Genomic DNA, 17,943 nt, shown 5'->3' with positions numbered 1-17,943 from the left:
ACAAATGTGACCAAAAGCCGCTTTTAGTACTTGGCGTATGTTGGGTATAAAAATTTGTAATTTCAAACTGCGAATATGTGCAGAGAGCCAGAATTTGGCTCCAAAATATGGCTCAGGCCTCAAAATCGGGATATTTGGGATATTTTGAAAACTGCATTGGAGTTTGTGCAAAATGTGACTCACTGCCGCTTTCAGTACTTGGCATATGTTGGGTATAAAAAGTCGTAATTTCATACAGCGAATACGTGCAGAGAGCCTGAATTTGGTTCCAAAATATGGCTCAGACCTCAAAATTGGGATGTTTGGGATATTTTGAAAACTGCAGGGAGGTTTGGGAAATATGTGACCAAACGCCGCTTTCAGTACTTGGCATATGTTGGGTATAAAAATTCGTAATTTCAAACTGCGAATACGTTCAGAGAGCCAGAATTTGGCTCCAAATATTGCTCAGGCCTCGAAATCAGTATATTTGGGGTATTTTGAAAACTGCATTGGAGTTTGTGCAAAATGTGACTAACTGCCGCTTTCAGTACTTGGCATATGTTGGGTATAAAAAGTCGTAATTTCAAACTGCGAATACGTGCAGAGAGCCAGAATTTGGCTCCAAAATATGGCTCAGGCCTCGAAATTGGGATGATTGGGATATTTTGAAAACTGCAGGGGAGATTAGGACAAATGTGACCAAAAGCCGCTTTTAGTACTTGGCGTATGTTGGGTATAAAAATTTGTAATTTAAAACTGCGAATATGTGCAGAGAGCCAGAATTTGGCTCCAAAATATGGCTCAGGCCTCAAAATCGGGATATTTGAGATATTTTGAAAACTGCATTGGAGTTTGTGCAATATGTCACTCACTGCCGCTTTCAGTTCTTGGCATATGTTGGGTATAAAAAGTCGTAATTTCATACAGCGAATACGTGCAGAGAGCCAAAATTTGACTCCAAAATATGGCTCAGGCCTCGAAATTGGGATGTTTGGGATATTTTGAAAATTGCAGCAGGGATTGGGACAAATGTGACCAAACGCCACTTTCAGTACTTCGCATATGTTGGGTATAAAAAAGTCGTAATTTCAAACTGCGAATACGTGCAGAGAGTCAGAATTTGGCTCGAAAATATGGCTCAGGCCTCGAAATTGGGATGTTTGGATTATTTTGAAAACTGCATTGGAGTTTGTGTAAAATGTGACTAACTGCCGTTTTCAGTACGTGGCATATGTTGAGTATAAAAAGTCGTAATTTCAAACTGCGAATACGTGCAGAGAGCCAGAATTTGGCTCCAAAATATGGCTCAGGCCTCGAAATTGGGATGATTGGGATATTTTGAAAACTGCAGGGGAGATTAGGACAAATGTGACCAAAAGCCGCTTTTAGTACTTGGCGTATGTTGGGTATCAAAATTCGTAATTTCAAACTGCGAATATGTGCAGAGAGCCAGAATTTGGCTCCAAAATATGGCTCAGGCCTCAAAATCGGGATATTTGGAATATTTTGAAAACTGCATTGGAGTTTGTGCAAAATGTGACTCACTGCCGCTTTCAGTACTTGGCATATGTTGGGTATAAAAAGTCGTAATTTCAAACAGCGAATACGTGCAGAGCCAGAATTTTGCTCCAAAATATGGCTCAGGCCTCGAAATTGGGATGTTTGGGATATTTTGAAAATTGCAGGGGGGATTGGGACAAATATGACCAAACGCCACTTTCAGTACTTCGCATATGTTGGGTATAAAAAAGTCGTAATTTCAAACTGCGAATACGTGCAGAGAGTCAGAATTTGGCTCGAAAATATGGCTCAGGCCTCGAAATTGGGATGTTTGGATTATTTTGAAAACTGCATTGGAGTTTGTGCAAAATGTGACTAACTGCCGCTTTCAGTACTTAGCATATGTTGGGTATAAAAAGACGTAATTTCAAACTGCGAATACGTGCAGAGAGCCAGAGTTTGGCTCCAAAATATGGCTCAGGCCTCGAAATTGGGATGATTGGGATATTTTGAAAACTGCAGGGGAGATTAGGACAAATGTGACCAAAAGCCGCTTTTAGTACTTGGCGTATGTTGGGTATAAAAATTTGTAATTTCAAACTGCGAATATGTGCAGAGAGCCAGAATTTGGCTCCAAAATATGGCTCAGGCCTCAAAATCGGGATATTTGGGATATTTTGAAAACTGCATTGGAGTTTGTGCAAAATGTGACTCACTGCCGCTTTCAGTACTTGGCATATGTTGGGTATAAAAAGTCGTAATTTCATACAGCGAATACGTGCAGAGAGCCTGAATTTGGTTCCAAAATATGGCTCAGACCTCAAAATTGGGATGTTTGGGATATTTTGAAAACTGCAGGGAGGTTTGGGAAATATGTGACCAAACGCCGCTTTCAGTACTTGGCATATGTTGGGTATAAAAATTCGTAATTTCAAACTGCGAATACGTTCAGAGAGCCAGAATTTGGCTCCAAATATTGCTCAGGCCTCGAAATCAGTATATTTGGGGTATTTTGAAAACTGCATTGGAGTTTGTGCAAAATGTGACTAACTGCCGCTTTCAGTACTTGGCATATGTTGGGTATAAAAAGTCGTAATTTCAAACTGCGAATACGTGCAGAGAGCCAGAATTTGGCTCCAAAATATGGCTCAGGCCTCGAAATTGGGATGATTGGGATATTTTGAAAACTGCAGGGGAGATTAGGACAAATGTGACCAAAAGCCGCTTTTAGTACTTGGCGTATGTTGGGTAAAAAAATTTGTAATTTAAAACTGCGAATATGTGCAGAGAGCCAGAATTTGGCTCCAAAATATGGCTCAGGCCACAAAATCGGGATATTTGAGATATTTTGAAAACTGCATTGGAGTTTGTGCAATATGTCACTCACTGCCGCTTTCAGTTCTTGGCATATGTTGGGTATAAAAAGTCGTAATTTCATACAGCGAATACGTGCAGAGAGCCAAAATTTGACTCCAAAATATGGCTCAGGCCTCGAAATTGGGATGTTTGGGATATTTTGAAAATTGCAGCAGGGATTGGGACAAATGTGACCAAACGCCACTTTCAGTACTTCGCATATGTTGGGTATAAAAAAGTCGTAATTTCAAACTGCGAATACGTGCAGAGAGTCAGAATTTGGCTCGAAAATATGGCTCAGGCCTCGAAATTGGGATGTTTGGATTATTTTGAAAACTGCATTGGAGTTTGTGTAAAATGTGACTAACTGCCGTTTTCAGTACGTGGCATATGTTGAGTATAAAAAGTCGTAATTTCAAACTGCGAATACGTGCAGAGAGCCAGAATTTGGCTCCAAAATATGGCTCAGGCCTCGAAATTGGGATGATTGGGATATTTTGAAAACTGCAGGGGAGATTAGGACAAATGTGACCAAAAGCCGCTTTTAGTACTTGGCGTATGTTGGGTATCAAAATTCGTAATTTCAAACTGCGAATATGTGCAGAGAGCCAGAATTTGGCTCCAAAATATGGCTCAGGCCTCAAAATCGGGATATTTGGAATATTTTGAAAACTGCATTGGAGTTTGTGCAAAATGTGACTCACTGCCGCTTTCAGTACTTGGCATATGTTGGGTATAAAAAAGTTGTAATTTCAAACAGCGAATACGTGCAGAGAGCCAAAATTTGACTCCAAAATATGGCTCAGGCCTCGAAATCGGGATGTTTGGGATATTTTGAAAATTGCAGGGAGGATTGGGACAAATGTGACCAAACGCCGCTTTCAGTACTTGGCATATGTTGGGTATAAAAAAGTTTTAATTTCAAACTGCGAATACGTGCAGAGAGCCAAAATTTTGCTCTAAAATATGGCTCAGGCCTCGAAATTGGAATGTTTGGGATATTTTGAAAACTGCAGGAGAGTTTGTGCAAAATGTGAAACACTGCCGCTTTCAGTACTTGGCATATGTTGGGTATAAAAATTCGTAATATCAAACTGCGAATACGTACAGAGAGCAAGAATTTGGCTCCAAAATATGACTCTGGCCTCGAAATTGGAATGTTTGGGATATTTTGAAAACTGCAGGAGAGTTTGTGCAAAATGTGAAACACTGCCGCTTTCAGTACTTGGCATATGTTGGGTATAAAAAATCGTAATTTCAAACTGCGAATACTTGCAGAGAGCCAGAATTTGGCTCCAAAATATGGCTCAGGCCTCGAAATTGGGATATTTGGGATATTTCGAAAACTGCAGGGGGGTTTGGGACAAATGTGAATAAACGCCGTTTTCAGTACTTGGCATATGTTGTGTATAAAAAATCGTAATTTCAAACTGCGAATACTTGCAGAGAGCCAGAATTGGGCTCCAAAATATGGCTCAGGCCTCGAAATTGGGATATTTGGGATATTTCGAAAACTTCAGGGGAGTTTGTGCAAAATGTGACTCACTGCCGCATTCAGTACTTGGCATATGTTGGGTATGAAAAGTCATAATTTCAAACTGCGAATACGTGCAGCGAGCCTGAATTTGGCTCAAAAATATGGCTCAGGCCGCGAAATTGGGGACGTTTGGAATATTTTGAAAACTGCAGGGAGGTTTGGGACAAATGTGACCAAACGCCGCTTTCAGTACTTCGCATATGTTGGGTATAACAAATTCGTAATTTCAAACAGCAAATACGTGCAGAGAACCAGAATTTGGCTCCAAAATATGGCTCAGACCTCGAAATTGGGATGTTTGGGATATATTTCGAAAATTGCAGGGGGGATTGGGACAAATGTGACCAAACGCCGCTTTCAGTACTTGGCATATGATGGGTATAAAAAAGTCGTAATTTCAAACGGCGAATACGTGCAGAGAGACAGAATTTGGCTCCAAAATATGGCTCAGGCTTCGAAATTGGGATATTTGGGATATTTTGAAAACTGCAGGGGACTTTGTGCAAAATGTGACTCACTGCTGCTGTCAGTATTTGGCATATGTTGGGTATAAAAAATTCGGAATTTAAAACTGCGAATACGTGCAGAGAGCCAGAATTTGGCTCCAAAATATGGCTTAGGCCTCGAAATTGGGATGTTTGGGATATTTTGAAAATTGCAGGTGGGATTGGGACAAATGTGACCAAAAGCCGCTTTCAGTACTTGGCATATGTTGGGTATAAAAAAGTCGCAATTTCAAACTGCGAAAACGTGCAGAGAGCCAGAATTTGGCTCCAAAATATGGCTCAGTCCTCGAAATTGGGATGTTTGGGATATTTTGAAAACTGCAGGGGAGTTTGGGACAAATATGACCAAACGCCACTTTCAGTACTTCGCATATGTTGGGTATAACAAATTCGTAATTTCAAACTGCGAATACGTGCAGAGAGTCAGAATTTGGCTCGAAAATATGGCTCAGGCCTTGAAATTGGGATGTTTGGATTATTTCGAAAACTGCATTGGAGTTTGTGCAAAATGTGACTCACTGCCGCTTTCAGTACTTGGCATATGTTGGGTATTAAAAGTCGTATTTTCAAACTACGAATACGTGCAAAGAGCCAGAATTTGGCTCGAAAATATGGCTCAGGCCTCGAAATTAGGATATTTGGGATATTTTGAAAACTGCAGGGGAGTTTGTGCAAAATGTGACTCACTGCCGCTTTCAGTACTTGGCATACGTTGGGTATAAAAAAGTCGTAATTCCAAACTGCGAATACGTGCAGAGAGCCAGAATTTGGCTCCAAAATATTGCTCAGGCTTAGAAATTGGGATATTTGGGATATTTCGAAAACTGCAGGGGAGTTTGTGCAAAAAGTCACTCACTGCCGCTTTCAGGACTTGGCATATGTTGGGTATAAAACGTCGTAATTTCAAACTGCAAATACGTGAATAGAGCCAGAATTTGCCTCCAAAATATGGCTCAGGCCTCGAAATTGGGATGGTTGGGATATTTTGAAAACTGCAGGGGAGTTTGTAACAAAATGTGACCCAACCGCCGCTTTCAGTAATTGTCATATTTTCGGTATAAAAAAGTCGGAATTTCAAACTGCGAACACGTGCAGAGAGCTAGAATTTAGCTCCAAAATATGGCTCAGGTATCGAATTTGGGATGTTTGAGATATTTTGAGTACTGCAGGGGTGTTTGAGCAAAATGTGAACCCACCTCAGCTTTCAGTAATTGGCATATTTTCGGTATCAAAGTCGGAAATTCAAACCGCGAATACGTGCTGAGAGCCAGAATTTGGCTCCAAAATATGGCGTAGGTATCGAATTTGGGATGCATGAGATAATTTGAATCTGGACGGTTTTTTGGGCAAAATTTGACCCACCTCCGTTTTCAGTAATTGGCATATTTTTGGTATAAAAAGTCGGATTTTCTAACTGCGAATACGTGCAGAGAGCCAGAATTTGACTTCAAAATATGCCACAGGTATCGTATTGGGATGTTTTGGATATTTTGAAAACTGCAAGGGGGTTCGGACAAAATGTGACCCACCGCTGCTTTCAGTAATTGGCATATTTTCAGTATAAAAATTCGGAATTTCAAACTGCAAATACGTGCAGAGAGCCAGAATTAGGCTCCAAAATATGGCTTAGGTATCGAATTTGGGATGTATGAGATATTTTGAAACTGAAGGGGGTTTTGGGCAAAATTTGAGCCACCGCCGCTTTCAGTAATTGGCATATTTTTGGTATAAAAAGTCGGAATTTCAAACTGCGAATACGTGCAGAGAGACAGAATTTGACTTCAAAATATGGCTCAGGTATCGAATTTGGGATGTTTGGGATATTTTGAAAACTGCAGGGGGGTTTTAACAAAATGTGACCCACCGCCGCTTTCAGTAATTGTCATATTTTAGGTATAAAAAAGTCGGAATTTCAAACTGCGAACACGTGCAGAGAGCTAGAATTTAGCTCCAAAATATGGCTCAGGTATCGAATTTGGGATGTTTGAGATATTTTGAGTACTGCAGGAGTGTTTGAGCAAAATTTGAACCCACCTCAGCTTTCAGTAATTGGCATATTTTCGGTATAAAAGTCGGAATTTCAAACTGCGAATACGTGCTGAGAGCCAAAATTTGACTCCAAAATATGGCGTAGGTATCGAATTTGGGATGTATGAGATAATTTGAAACTGGGGGGTGTTTTGGGCAAAATTTGACCCACCGACGTTTTCAGTAATTGGCATATTTTTGGTATAAAAAGTCGGATTTTCTAACTGCGAATACGTGCAGAGAGCCAGAATTTGACTTCAAAATATGCCTCAGGTATCGAATTTGGGATGTTTTGGATATTTTGAAAACTGCAAGGGGGTTCGGACAAAATGTGACCCACCGCTGCTTTCAGTAATTGGCATATTTTCGGTATAAAAATTCGGAATTTCAAACTGCGAATACGTGCAGAGAGACAGAATTTGGCTCCAAAAATGGCTCAGGTATCGAATTTGGGATGTTTGGGATATTTTGAAAACTGCTGTGGGGTCTGGGCAAAATGTGACCCACCGCCGCTTTCAGTAATTGGCATATTTTCGGTACAAAAATTCGGAATTTCAAACTGCGAATACGTGCAGAGTGCCAGAATTTGACTCCAAAATATAGTTCTAGCGTGAAATTTGGGATGCTTGAGACATTTTGAAAACTGCAGTCGGGTTTCGGCAAAATGTGACCCACCGCCGCTCTCTTTAATTGGCATATTTTCGGTATAAAAATTCGGAATTTCAAACTGCAAATACGTGCAGAGAGCCAGAATTTGGCTCCAAAATATGGCTTAGGTATCGAATTTGGGATGTATGAGATATTTTGAAACTGAAGGGGGTTTTGGGCAAAATTTGACCCACCGCCTCTTTCAGTAATTGGCATATTTTTGGTATAAAAAGTCGGAATTTCAAACTGCGAATACGTGCAGAGAGCCAGAATTTGACTTCAAAATATTGCTCAAACGTCGAATTAGGGATGTTTGGGACATTTTGAAAACCTCAGGGGTTTTCGGCAAAATGAGACCCACCGCCGCTTTCAGTAATTGGCATATTTTCGGTATAAAAAGTAGGAATTTCAAACTGCAATTACGTGCAGAGAGCTATAATTAGGCTCCAAAATTTGGCTCAGGTTTCGAATTTTGAATGTTTGGGATATTTTGAAAACTGCAAGGGGGGTTGGGTCAAAATGTGACATAACGCTGCTTTCAGTACTTGGCATATTTTTGGTATAAAAAAGTCGGAATTTCAAACTGCGAATACTTGCAGAGAGCCGAAATTTGGCTCCAAAATATGCAACAGGTATCGAGTTTATGATGTTTGGGACATTTTGAAAACTGCAGGGGGGTTTAGGCAAAATTTGATCCACCGCCGCTTTCTGTAATTGGCATATTTTTGGTATAAAAAGTCGGAATTTCAAACTGCGAATACGTGCAGAGAGCCAGTATTTGGCTTCAAAATACAACCCAGGTATTGAATTTGGGATGTTTGGGAGACTTTGAAAACTGCGGGGGTTTTCGCAAAATTAGACCCCACCTCAGCTTTCAGTAATTGGCATATTTTCGGTATAAAAGTCGAAATTTCAAACTGCTAATACGTGCAGAGAGCCAGAATTTGGCTCCAAAATATGGCTCAGGTTTCGAATTTGGGATATTTGGGATATTTTGAATACTGCAGCGATGTTTGTGCAAAATGTGACCCCACCTCAGCTTTCAGTAATTGGCATATTTTCGGTATAAAAGTCGAAATTTCAAACTGCGAATACGTGCTGAGAGCCAGAATTTGGCTCCAAAATATGGCTTAGGTATCGAATTTGGGATGTATGAGATAATTTGAATCTGGAGGGGGTTTTGGGCAAAATTTGACCCACCGCCGTTTTCAGTAATTGGCATATTTTTGGTATAAAAAGTCGGATTTTCTAACTGCGAATATGTGCAGAGAGCCAGAATTTGACTTCAAAATTTGCCTCAGGTATCGAATTTGGGATGTTTGGGATATTTTGAAAACTGCAAGGCGGTTGGGACAAAATGTGACCCACCGCTGCTCTCAGTAATTGGAATATTTTCGGAATAAAAATTCGGAATTTCAAACTGCGAATACGTGCAGGGGGTTTTGGGCAAAATTTGACCCACCGCCGGTTTCAGTAATTGGCATATTTTTGGTATAAATGTCATAATTTCAAACTGCGAACGCGTGCAGAGAGCTAGAATTTAGCTCCAAAATATGGCTCAGGTATCGAATTTGGGATTTTTGAGAAAATGTGACCCCACCTCAGCTTTCAGTAATTGGCATATTTTCGGTATAAAAGTCGAAATTTCAAACTGCGAATACGCGCAGAGAGACAGAATTTGGCTCCAAAATATGGCTTAGGTATCGAATTTAAGATATATGAGATATTTTGACACTGCAGGGGGTTTTGGGCAAAATTTGACCCACTGCCGCTTTCAGTAATTGGCATATTTTTGGTATAAAAAGTCGGATTTTCTAACTGCGAATATGTGCAGAGAGCCAGAATTTGACTTCAAAATTTGCCTCAGGTATCGAATTTGGGATGTTTAGGATATTTTGAAAACTGCAGGGGGGTCTGGGCAAAATGTGACCCCTCCGCCGCTTTCAGTAATTGACATATTTTCGGTTTAAAAAGTCGAAATTTCAATATGAGAACATATGCAGAGAGCCAGAATTTGGCTCCAAAATATGACCCAGGTATCGAATTTGGGATGTTTAGGATATTTTGAAAACTGCAGGGGGGTCTGGGCAAAATGTGACCCCTCCGCCGCTTTCAGTAATTGACATATTTTCGGTTAAAAAAGTCGAAATTTCAATATGCGAACATGTGCAGAGAGCCAGAATTTGGCTCCAAAATATGACCCAGGTATCGAATTTGGGATGTTTAGGATATTTTGAAAACTGCAGGGGGTCTGGGCAAAATGTGACCCACCGCCGCTTTCAGTAATTGGCATATTTTCGGTACAAAAAGTCGGACTTTCAAACTGCGAATACGTGCAGAGTGCCAGACATGACTCCAAAATATAGCTCAAGCGTCAAATTTGGGATGTTTTGGACATTTTGAAAACTGCAGTCGGGTTTGGGCAAAATGTGACTCACCGCCGCTTTCAGTAATTGGCATATTTTCGGTATAAAAATTCGGAATTTCAAAATGCAAATACGTGCAGAGAGCCAGAATTTGGCTCCAAAATATGGCTTAGGTATCGAATTTGGGATGTATGATATATTTTGAAACTGAAGGGGGTTTTGGGCAAAATTTGAGCCACCGCCGCTTTCAGTAATTGGCATATTTTTGGTATAAAAAGTCGGAATTTCAAACTGCGAATACGTGCAGAGAGCCAGAATTTGACTTCAAAATATGGCTCAGGTATCGAATTTGGGATGTTTGGGATATTTTGAAAACTGCAGGGGGGTTTAACAAAATGTGACCCACCGCCGCTTTCAGTAATTGTCATATTTTCGGTATAAAAAAGTCGGAATTTCAAACTGCGAACACGTGCAGAGAGCTAGAATTTAGCTCCAAAATATGGCTCAGGTATCGAATTTGGGATGTTTGAGATATTTTGAGTACTGCAGGGGTGTTTGAGCAAAATGTGAACCCACCTCAGCTTTCAGTAATTGGCATATTTTCGGTATCAAAGTCGGAATTTCAAACCGCGAATACGTGCTGAGAGCCAGAATTTGGCTCCAAAATATGGCGTAGGTATCGAATTTGGGATGCATGAGATAATTTGAATCTGGACGGTTTTTTGGGCAAAATTTGACCCACCGCCGTTTTCAGTAATTGGCATATTTTTGGTATAAAAAGTCGGATTTTCTAACTGCGAATACGTGCAGAGAGCCAGAATTTGACTTCAAAATATGCCACAGGTATCGTATTGGGATGTTTTGGATATTTTGAAAACTGCAAGGGGGTTCGGACAAATGTGACCCACCGCTGCTTTCAGTAATTGGCATATTTTCAGTATAAAAATTCGGAATTTCAAACTGCAAATACGTGCAGAGAGCCAGAATTAGGCTCCAAAATATGGCTTAGGTATCGAATTTGGGATGTATGAGATATTTTGAAACTGAAGGGGGTTTTGGGCAAAATTTGAGCCACCGCCGCTTTCAGTAATTGGCATATTTTTGGTATAAAAAGTCGGAATTTCAAACTGCGAATACGTGCAGAGAGACAGAATTTGACTTCAAAATATGGCTCAGGTATCGAATTTGGGATGTTTGGGATATTTTGAAAATTGCAGGGGGGTTTTAACAAAATGTGACCCACCGCCGCTTTCAGTAATTGTCATATTTTAGGTATAAAAAAGTCGGAATTTCAAACTGCGAACACGTGCAGAGAGCTAGAATTTAGCTCCAAAATATGGCTCAGGTATCGAATTTGGGATGTTTGAGATATTTTGAGTACTGCAGGAGTGTTTGAGCAAAATTTGAACCCACCTCAGCTTTCAGTAATTGGCATATTTTCGGTATAAAAGTCGGAATTTCAAACTGCGAATACGTGCTGAGAGCCAAAATTTGACTCCAAAATATGGCTTAGGTATCGAATTTGGGATGTATGAGATAATTTGAAACTGGGGGGTGTTTTGGGCAAAATTTGACCCACCGACGTTTTCAGTAATTGGCATATTTTTGGTATAAAAAGTCGGATTTTCTAACTGCGAATACGTGCAGAGAGCCAGAATTTGACTTCAAAATATGCCTCAGGTATCGAATTTGGGATGTTTTGGATATTTTGAAAACTGCAAGGGGGTTCGGACAAAATGTGACCCACCGCTGCTTTCAGTAATTGGCATATTTTCGGTATAAAAATTCGGAATTTCAAACTGCGAATACGTGCAGAGAGACAGAATTTGGCTCCAAAAAATGGCTCAGGTATCGAATTTGGGATGTTTGGGATATTTTGAAAACTGCTGTGGGGTCTGGGCAAAATGTGACCCACCGCCGCTTTCAGTAATTGGCATATTTTCGGTACAAAAATTCGGAATTTCAAACTGCGAATACGTGCAGAGTGCCAGAATTTGACTCCAAAATATAGTTCTAGCGTGAAATTTGGGATGCTTGAGACATTTTGAAAACTGCAGTCGGGTTTCGGCAAAATGTGACCCACCGCCGCTCTCTTTAATTGGCATATTTTCGGTATAAAAATTCGGAATTTCAAACTGCAAATACGTGCAGAGAGCCAGAATTTGGCTCCAAAATATGGCTTAGGTATCGAATTTGGGATGTATGAGATATTTTGAAACTGAAGGGGGTTTTGGGCAAAATTTGACCCACCGCCTCTTTCAGTAATTGGCATATTTTTGGTATAAAAAGTCGGAATTTCAAACTGCGAATACGTGCAGAGAGCCAGAATTTGACTTCAAAATATTGCTCAAACGTCGAATTAGGGATGTTTGGGACATTTTGAAAACTTCAGGGGTTTTCGGCAAAATGAGACCCACCGCCGCTTTCAGTAATTGGCATATTTTCGGTATAAAAAGTAGGAATTTCAAACTGCAATTACGTGCAGAGAGCTATAATTAGGCTCCAAAATTTGGCTCAGGTTTCGAATTTTGAATGTTTGGGATATTTTGAAAACTGCAAGGGGGGTTGGGTCAAAATGTGACATACCGCTGCTTTCAGTACTTGGCATATTTTTGGTATAAAAAAGTCGGAATTTCAAACTGCGAATACTTGCAGAGAGCCGAAATTTGGCTCCAAAATATGCAACAGGTATCGAGTTTATGATGTTTGGGACATTTTGAAAACTGCAGGGGGGTTTAGGCAAAATTTGATCCACCGCCGCTTTCTGTAATTGGCATATTTTTGGTATAAAAAGTCGGAATTTCAAACTGCGAATACGTGCAGAGAGCCAGAATTTGGCTTCAAAATACAACCCAGGTATTGAATTTGGGATGTTTGGGAGACTTTGAAAACTGCGGGGGTTTTCGCAAAATTAGACCCCACCTCAGCTTTCAGTAATTGGCATATTTTCGGTATAAAAGTCGAAATTTCAAACTGCTAATACGTGCAGAGAGCCAGAATTTGGCTCCAAAATATGGCTCAGGTTTCGAATTTGGGATATTTGGGATATTTTGAATACTGCAGCGATGTTTGTGCAAAATGTGACCCCACCTCAGCTTTCAGTAATTGGCATATTTTCGGTATAAAAGTCGAAATTTCAAACTGCGAATACGTGCTGAGAGCCAGAATTTGGCTCCAAAATAGGGCTTAGGTATCGAATTTGCGATGTATGAGATATTTTGAAACTGCAGGGGGTTTTGGGCAAAATTTGACCCACCGCCGCTTTCAGTAATTGGCATATTTTTGGTATAAAAAGTCGGAATTTCAAACTGCGAATACGCGCAGAGAGCCAGAATTTGACTTCAAAATATATCTCAAGCGTCGAATTTGGGATGTTTGGAATATTTAGAAAACTGCAGGGGGGTTTGGGCAAAATGTAACCCCCACCGCCGCTTTCAGAAATTGGCATATTTTCGGTAAAAAAGTTCGGAAGTTCAAACTACGAATACGTGCAGAGCCACAATTTGGCTCAAAAATATGGCCCAGGTATCGAATGTGGGATGTTTGGGATATTTTGAAAACTGCTGTGGGGTTTGGGCAAAATGTGAACCACCGCCGCTCTCAGAAATTTACATATTTTCGGAAAAAAAAGTTGGAATTTCTATCTGCGAATATGTGCTGAGAGCCAGAATTTGACTCCAAAATATAACCCAGGTATTGAATTTGGGATGTTTGGGACATTTTGAAAACTGCAGGGGGGTTTAGGCAAATGAGACCCCACCTCAGCTTTCAGTAATTGGCATATTTTCGATATAAAAGTCGAAATTTCAAACTGCGAATACGCGCAGAGAGACAGAATTTGGCTCAAAAATATGGCCCAGGTATCGAATTTAGGATGTTTGGGATATTTAGAAAACTGCAGGGGGGTTTGGGCAAAATGTGACCTACCGCCGCTTTCAGTAATTGGCATATTTTTGGTATAAAAAGTCGGAATTTCAAGCTGCGAATACGTGCAGAGAGCCAGTATTTGGCTTCAAAATATAACCCAGGTATCGAATTTGGGATGTTTGGGAGACTTTGAAAACTGCGGGGGGTTTTCGCAAAATGAGACCCCACCTCAGCTTTCAGTAATTGGCATATTTTCGGTATAAAAGTCGAAATTTCAAACTGCTAATACGTGCAGAGAGCCAGAATTTGGCTCCAAAATATGGCTCAGGTATCGAATTTGGGATGTTTGGGATATTTTGAATACTGCAGCGGTGTTTGTGCAAAATGTGACCAAACCTCAGCTTTCAGTAATTGGCATATTTTCGGTATAAAAGTCGAAATTTCAAACTGCGAATACGTGCTGAGAGCCAGAATTTGGCTCCAAAATATGGCTTAGGTATCGAATTTGCGATGTATGAGATAATTTGAATCTGGAGGGGGTTTTGGGCAAAATTTGACCCACCGCCGTTTTCAGTAATTGGCATATTTTGGTATAAAAAGTCGGATTTTCTAACTGCGAATACGTGCAGAGAGCCAGAATTTGACTTCAAAATATGCCTCAGGTATCGAATTTGGGATGTTTGGGATATTTTGAAAACTGCAAGGGGGTGGGACAAAATGTGACCCACCGCTGCTTTCAGTAATTGGCATATTTTCGGTATAAAAAATTCGGAATTTTAAACTGCGAATATGTGCAGGGGGTTCTGGGCAAAATTTGACCCACGGCCGTTTTTAGTAATTGGCTTATTTTTGGTATAAAAAGTCATAATTTCAAACTGCGAATACGTGCAGAGAGCCAGAATTTGAATTAAAAATATAGCTCAAGCGTCGAATTTGAGATGTTTGGGATATTTAGAAACTGCATGGGGGTTTTGGCAAAATGTGACCCACCGCCGCTTTCAGTAATTGTCATATTTTCGGTATAAAAAAGTCGGAATTTCATACTGCGAATACGTGCAGAGAGACAGAATTTGGCTCCAAAAAATGGCTCAGGTATCGAATTTGGGATGTTTGGGATATTTTGAAAACTGCTGGGGGGGGTTTGGGCAAAATGTGAACCACCCCCGCTCACAGAAATTGACATATTTTCGGAATAAAAAGTTGGAATTTCTATCTGCGAATATGTGCTGAGAGCCAGAATTTGACTCCAAAATATAACCCAGGTATTGAATTTTGGATGTTTGGGACATTTTAAAAACTGCAGTCGGGTTTCGGCAAAATGTGACCCACCGCCGCTCTCTTTAATTGGCATATTTTCGGTATAAAAATTCGTAATTTCAAACTGCATATACGTGCAGAGAGCAAGAATTTGGCTCCAAAATATGGCTTAGGTATCGAATTTGGGATGTATGAGATATTTTGAAACTGAAGGGGGTTTTGGGCAAAATTTGACCCACCGCCGCTTTCAGTAATTGACATATTTTTGGTATAAAAAGTCGGAATTTCAAACTGCGAATACGTGCAGAGAGCCAGAATTTGACTTCAAAATATTGCTCAAACGTCGAATTAGGGATGTTTGGGACATTTTGAAAACTGCAGGGGTTTTCGGCAAATGAGACCCACCGCCGCTTTCAGTAATTGGCATATTTTCGGTGTAAAAAGTCGGAATTTCAAACTGCAATTACGTGCAGAGAGCTATAATTAGGCTCCAAAATATGGCTCAGGTTTCGAATTTTGAATGTTTGGGATATTTTGGAAAATTGCAAGGGGGTTGGATCAAAATGTGACATACCGCTGCGTTCAGTACTTGGCATATTTTTGGTATAAAAAAGTCGGAATTTCAAACTGCGAATACTTGCAGAGAGCCGAAATTTGGCTCCAAAATATGCAACAGGTATCGAGTTTATGATGTTTGGGACATTTTGAAAACTGCAGGGGGGTTTAGGCAAAATTTGATCCACCGCCGCTTTCTGTAATTGGCATATTTTTGGTATAAAAAGTCGGAATTTCAAACTGCGAATACGTGCAGAGAGCCAGTATTTGGCTTCAAAATACAACCCAGGTATTGAATTTGGGATGTTTGGGAGACTTTGAAAACTGCGGGGGTTTTCGCAAAATGAGACCCCACCTCAGCTTTCAGTAATTGGCATATTTTCGGTATAAAAGTCGAAATTTCAAACTGCTAATACGTGCAGAGAGCCAGAATTTGGCTCCAAAATATGGCTCAGGTTTCGAATTTGGGATATTTGGGATATTTTGAATACTGCAGCGATGTTTGTGCAAAATGTGACCCCACCTCAGCTTTCTGTAATTGGCATATTTTCGGTATAAAAGTCGAAATTTCAAACTGCGAATACGTGCTGAGAGCCAGAATTTGGCTCCAAAATATGGCTTAGGTATCGAATTTGGGATGTATGAGATAATTTGAATCTGGAGGGGGTTTTGGGCAAAATTTGACCCACCGCCGTTTTCAGTAATTGGCATATTTTTGGTATAAAAAGTCGGATTTTTCTAACTGCGAATATGTGCAGAGAGCCAGAATTTGACTTCAAAATTTGCCTCAGGTATCGAATTTGGGATGTTTGGGATATTTTGAAAACTGCAAGGCGGTTGGGACAAAATGTGACCCACCGCTGCTCTCAGTAATTGGAATATTTTCGGAATAAAAATTCGGAATTTCAAACTGCGAATACGTGCAGGGGGTTTTGGGCAAAATTTGACCCACCGCCGCTTTCAGTAATTGGCATATTTTTGGTATAAAAAGTCATAATTTCAAACTGCGAACGCGTGCAGAGAGCTAGAATTTAGCTCCAAAATATGGCTCAGGTATCGAATTTGGGATGTTTGAGAAAATGTGACCCCACCTCAGCTTTCAGTAATTGGCATATTTTCGGTATAAAAGTCGAAATTTCAAACTGCGAATACGCGCAGAGAGACAGAATTTGGCTCCAAAATATGGCTTAGGTATCGAATTTAAGATATACGAGATATTTTGATACTGCAGGGGGTTTTGGGCAAAATTTGACCCACTGCCGCTTTCAGTAATTGGCATATTTTTGGTATAAAAAGTCGGATTTTCTAACTGCGAATATGTGCAGAGAGCCAGAATTTGACTTCAAAATTTGCCTCAGGTATCGAATTTGGGATGTTTAGGATATTTTGAAAACTGCAAGGGGGTTGGGACAAAATGTGACCCACCGCTGCTTTCAGTAATTGGCGTATTTTCGGTATAAAATTTCGGAATTTCAAACTGCGAATACGTGCAGAGAGCCAGAATTTGGCTCCAAAATAGGGCTTAGGTATCGAATTTGCGATGTATGAGATATTTTGAAACTGCAGGGGGTTTTGGGCAAAATTTGACCCACCGCCGCTTTCAGTAATTGGCATATTTTTGGTATAAAAAGTCGGAATTTCAAACTGCGAATACGCGCAGAGAGCCAGAATTTGACTTCAAAATATATCTCAAGCGTCGAATTTGGGATGTTTGGGATATTTAGAAAACTGCAGGGGGGTTTGGGCAAAATGTAACCCCCACCGCCGCTTTCAGAAATTGGCATATTTTCGGTAAAAAAGTTCGGAAGTTCAAACTACGAATACGTGCAGAGCCAGAATTTGGCTCAAAAATATGGCCCAGGTATCGAATGTGGGATGTTTGGGATATTTTGAAAACTGCTGTGGGGTTTGGGCAAAATGTGAACCACCGCCGCTCTCAGAAATTTACATATTTTCGGAAAAAAAAGTTGGAATTTCTATCTGCGAATATGTGCTGAGAGCCAGAATTTGACTCCAAAATATAACCCAGGTATTGAATTTGGGATGTTTGGGACATTTTGAAAACTGCAGGGGGGTTTAGGCAAAATGAGACCCCACCTCAGCTTTCAGTAATTGGCATATTTTCGGTATAAAAGTCGAAATTTCAAACTGCGAATACGCGCTGAGAGACAGAATTTGGCTCAAAAATATGGCCCAGGTATCGAATTTAGGATGTTTGGGATATTTAGAAAACTGCAGGGGGGGTTTGGGCAAAATGTGACCTACCGCCGCTTTCAGTAATTGGCATATTTTTGGTATAAAAAGTCGGAATTTCAAGCTGCGAATACGTGCAGAGAGCCAG

Source organism: Procambarus clarkii, chromosome 73, assembly GCF_040958095.1.
Source record: "Procambarus clarkii isolate CNS0578487 chromosome 73, FALCON_Pclarkii_2.0, whole genome shotgun sequence".
NCBI lineage: Eukaryota > Metazoa > Arthropoda > Malacostraca > Decapoda > Cambaridae > Procambarus > Procambarus clarkii.
Note: the sequence above shows the minus strand (reverse complement) of the source record.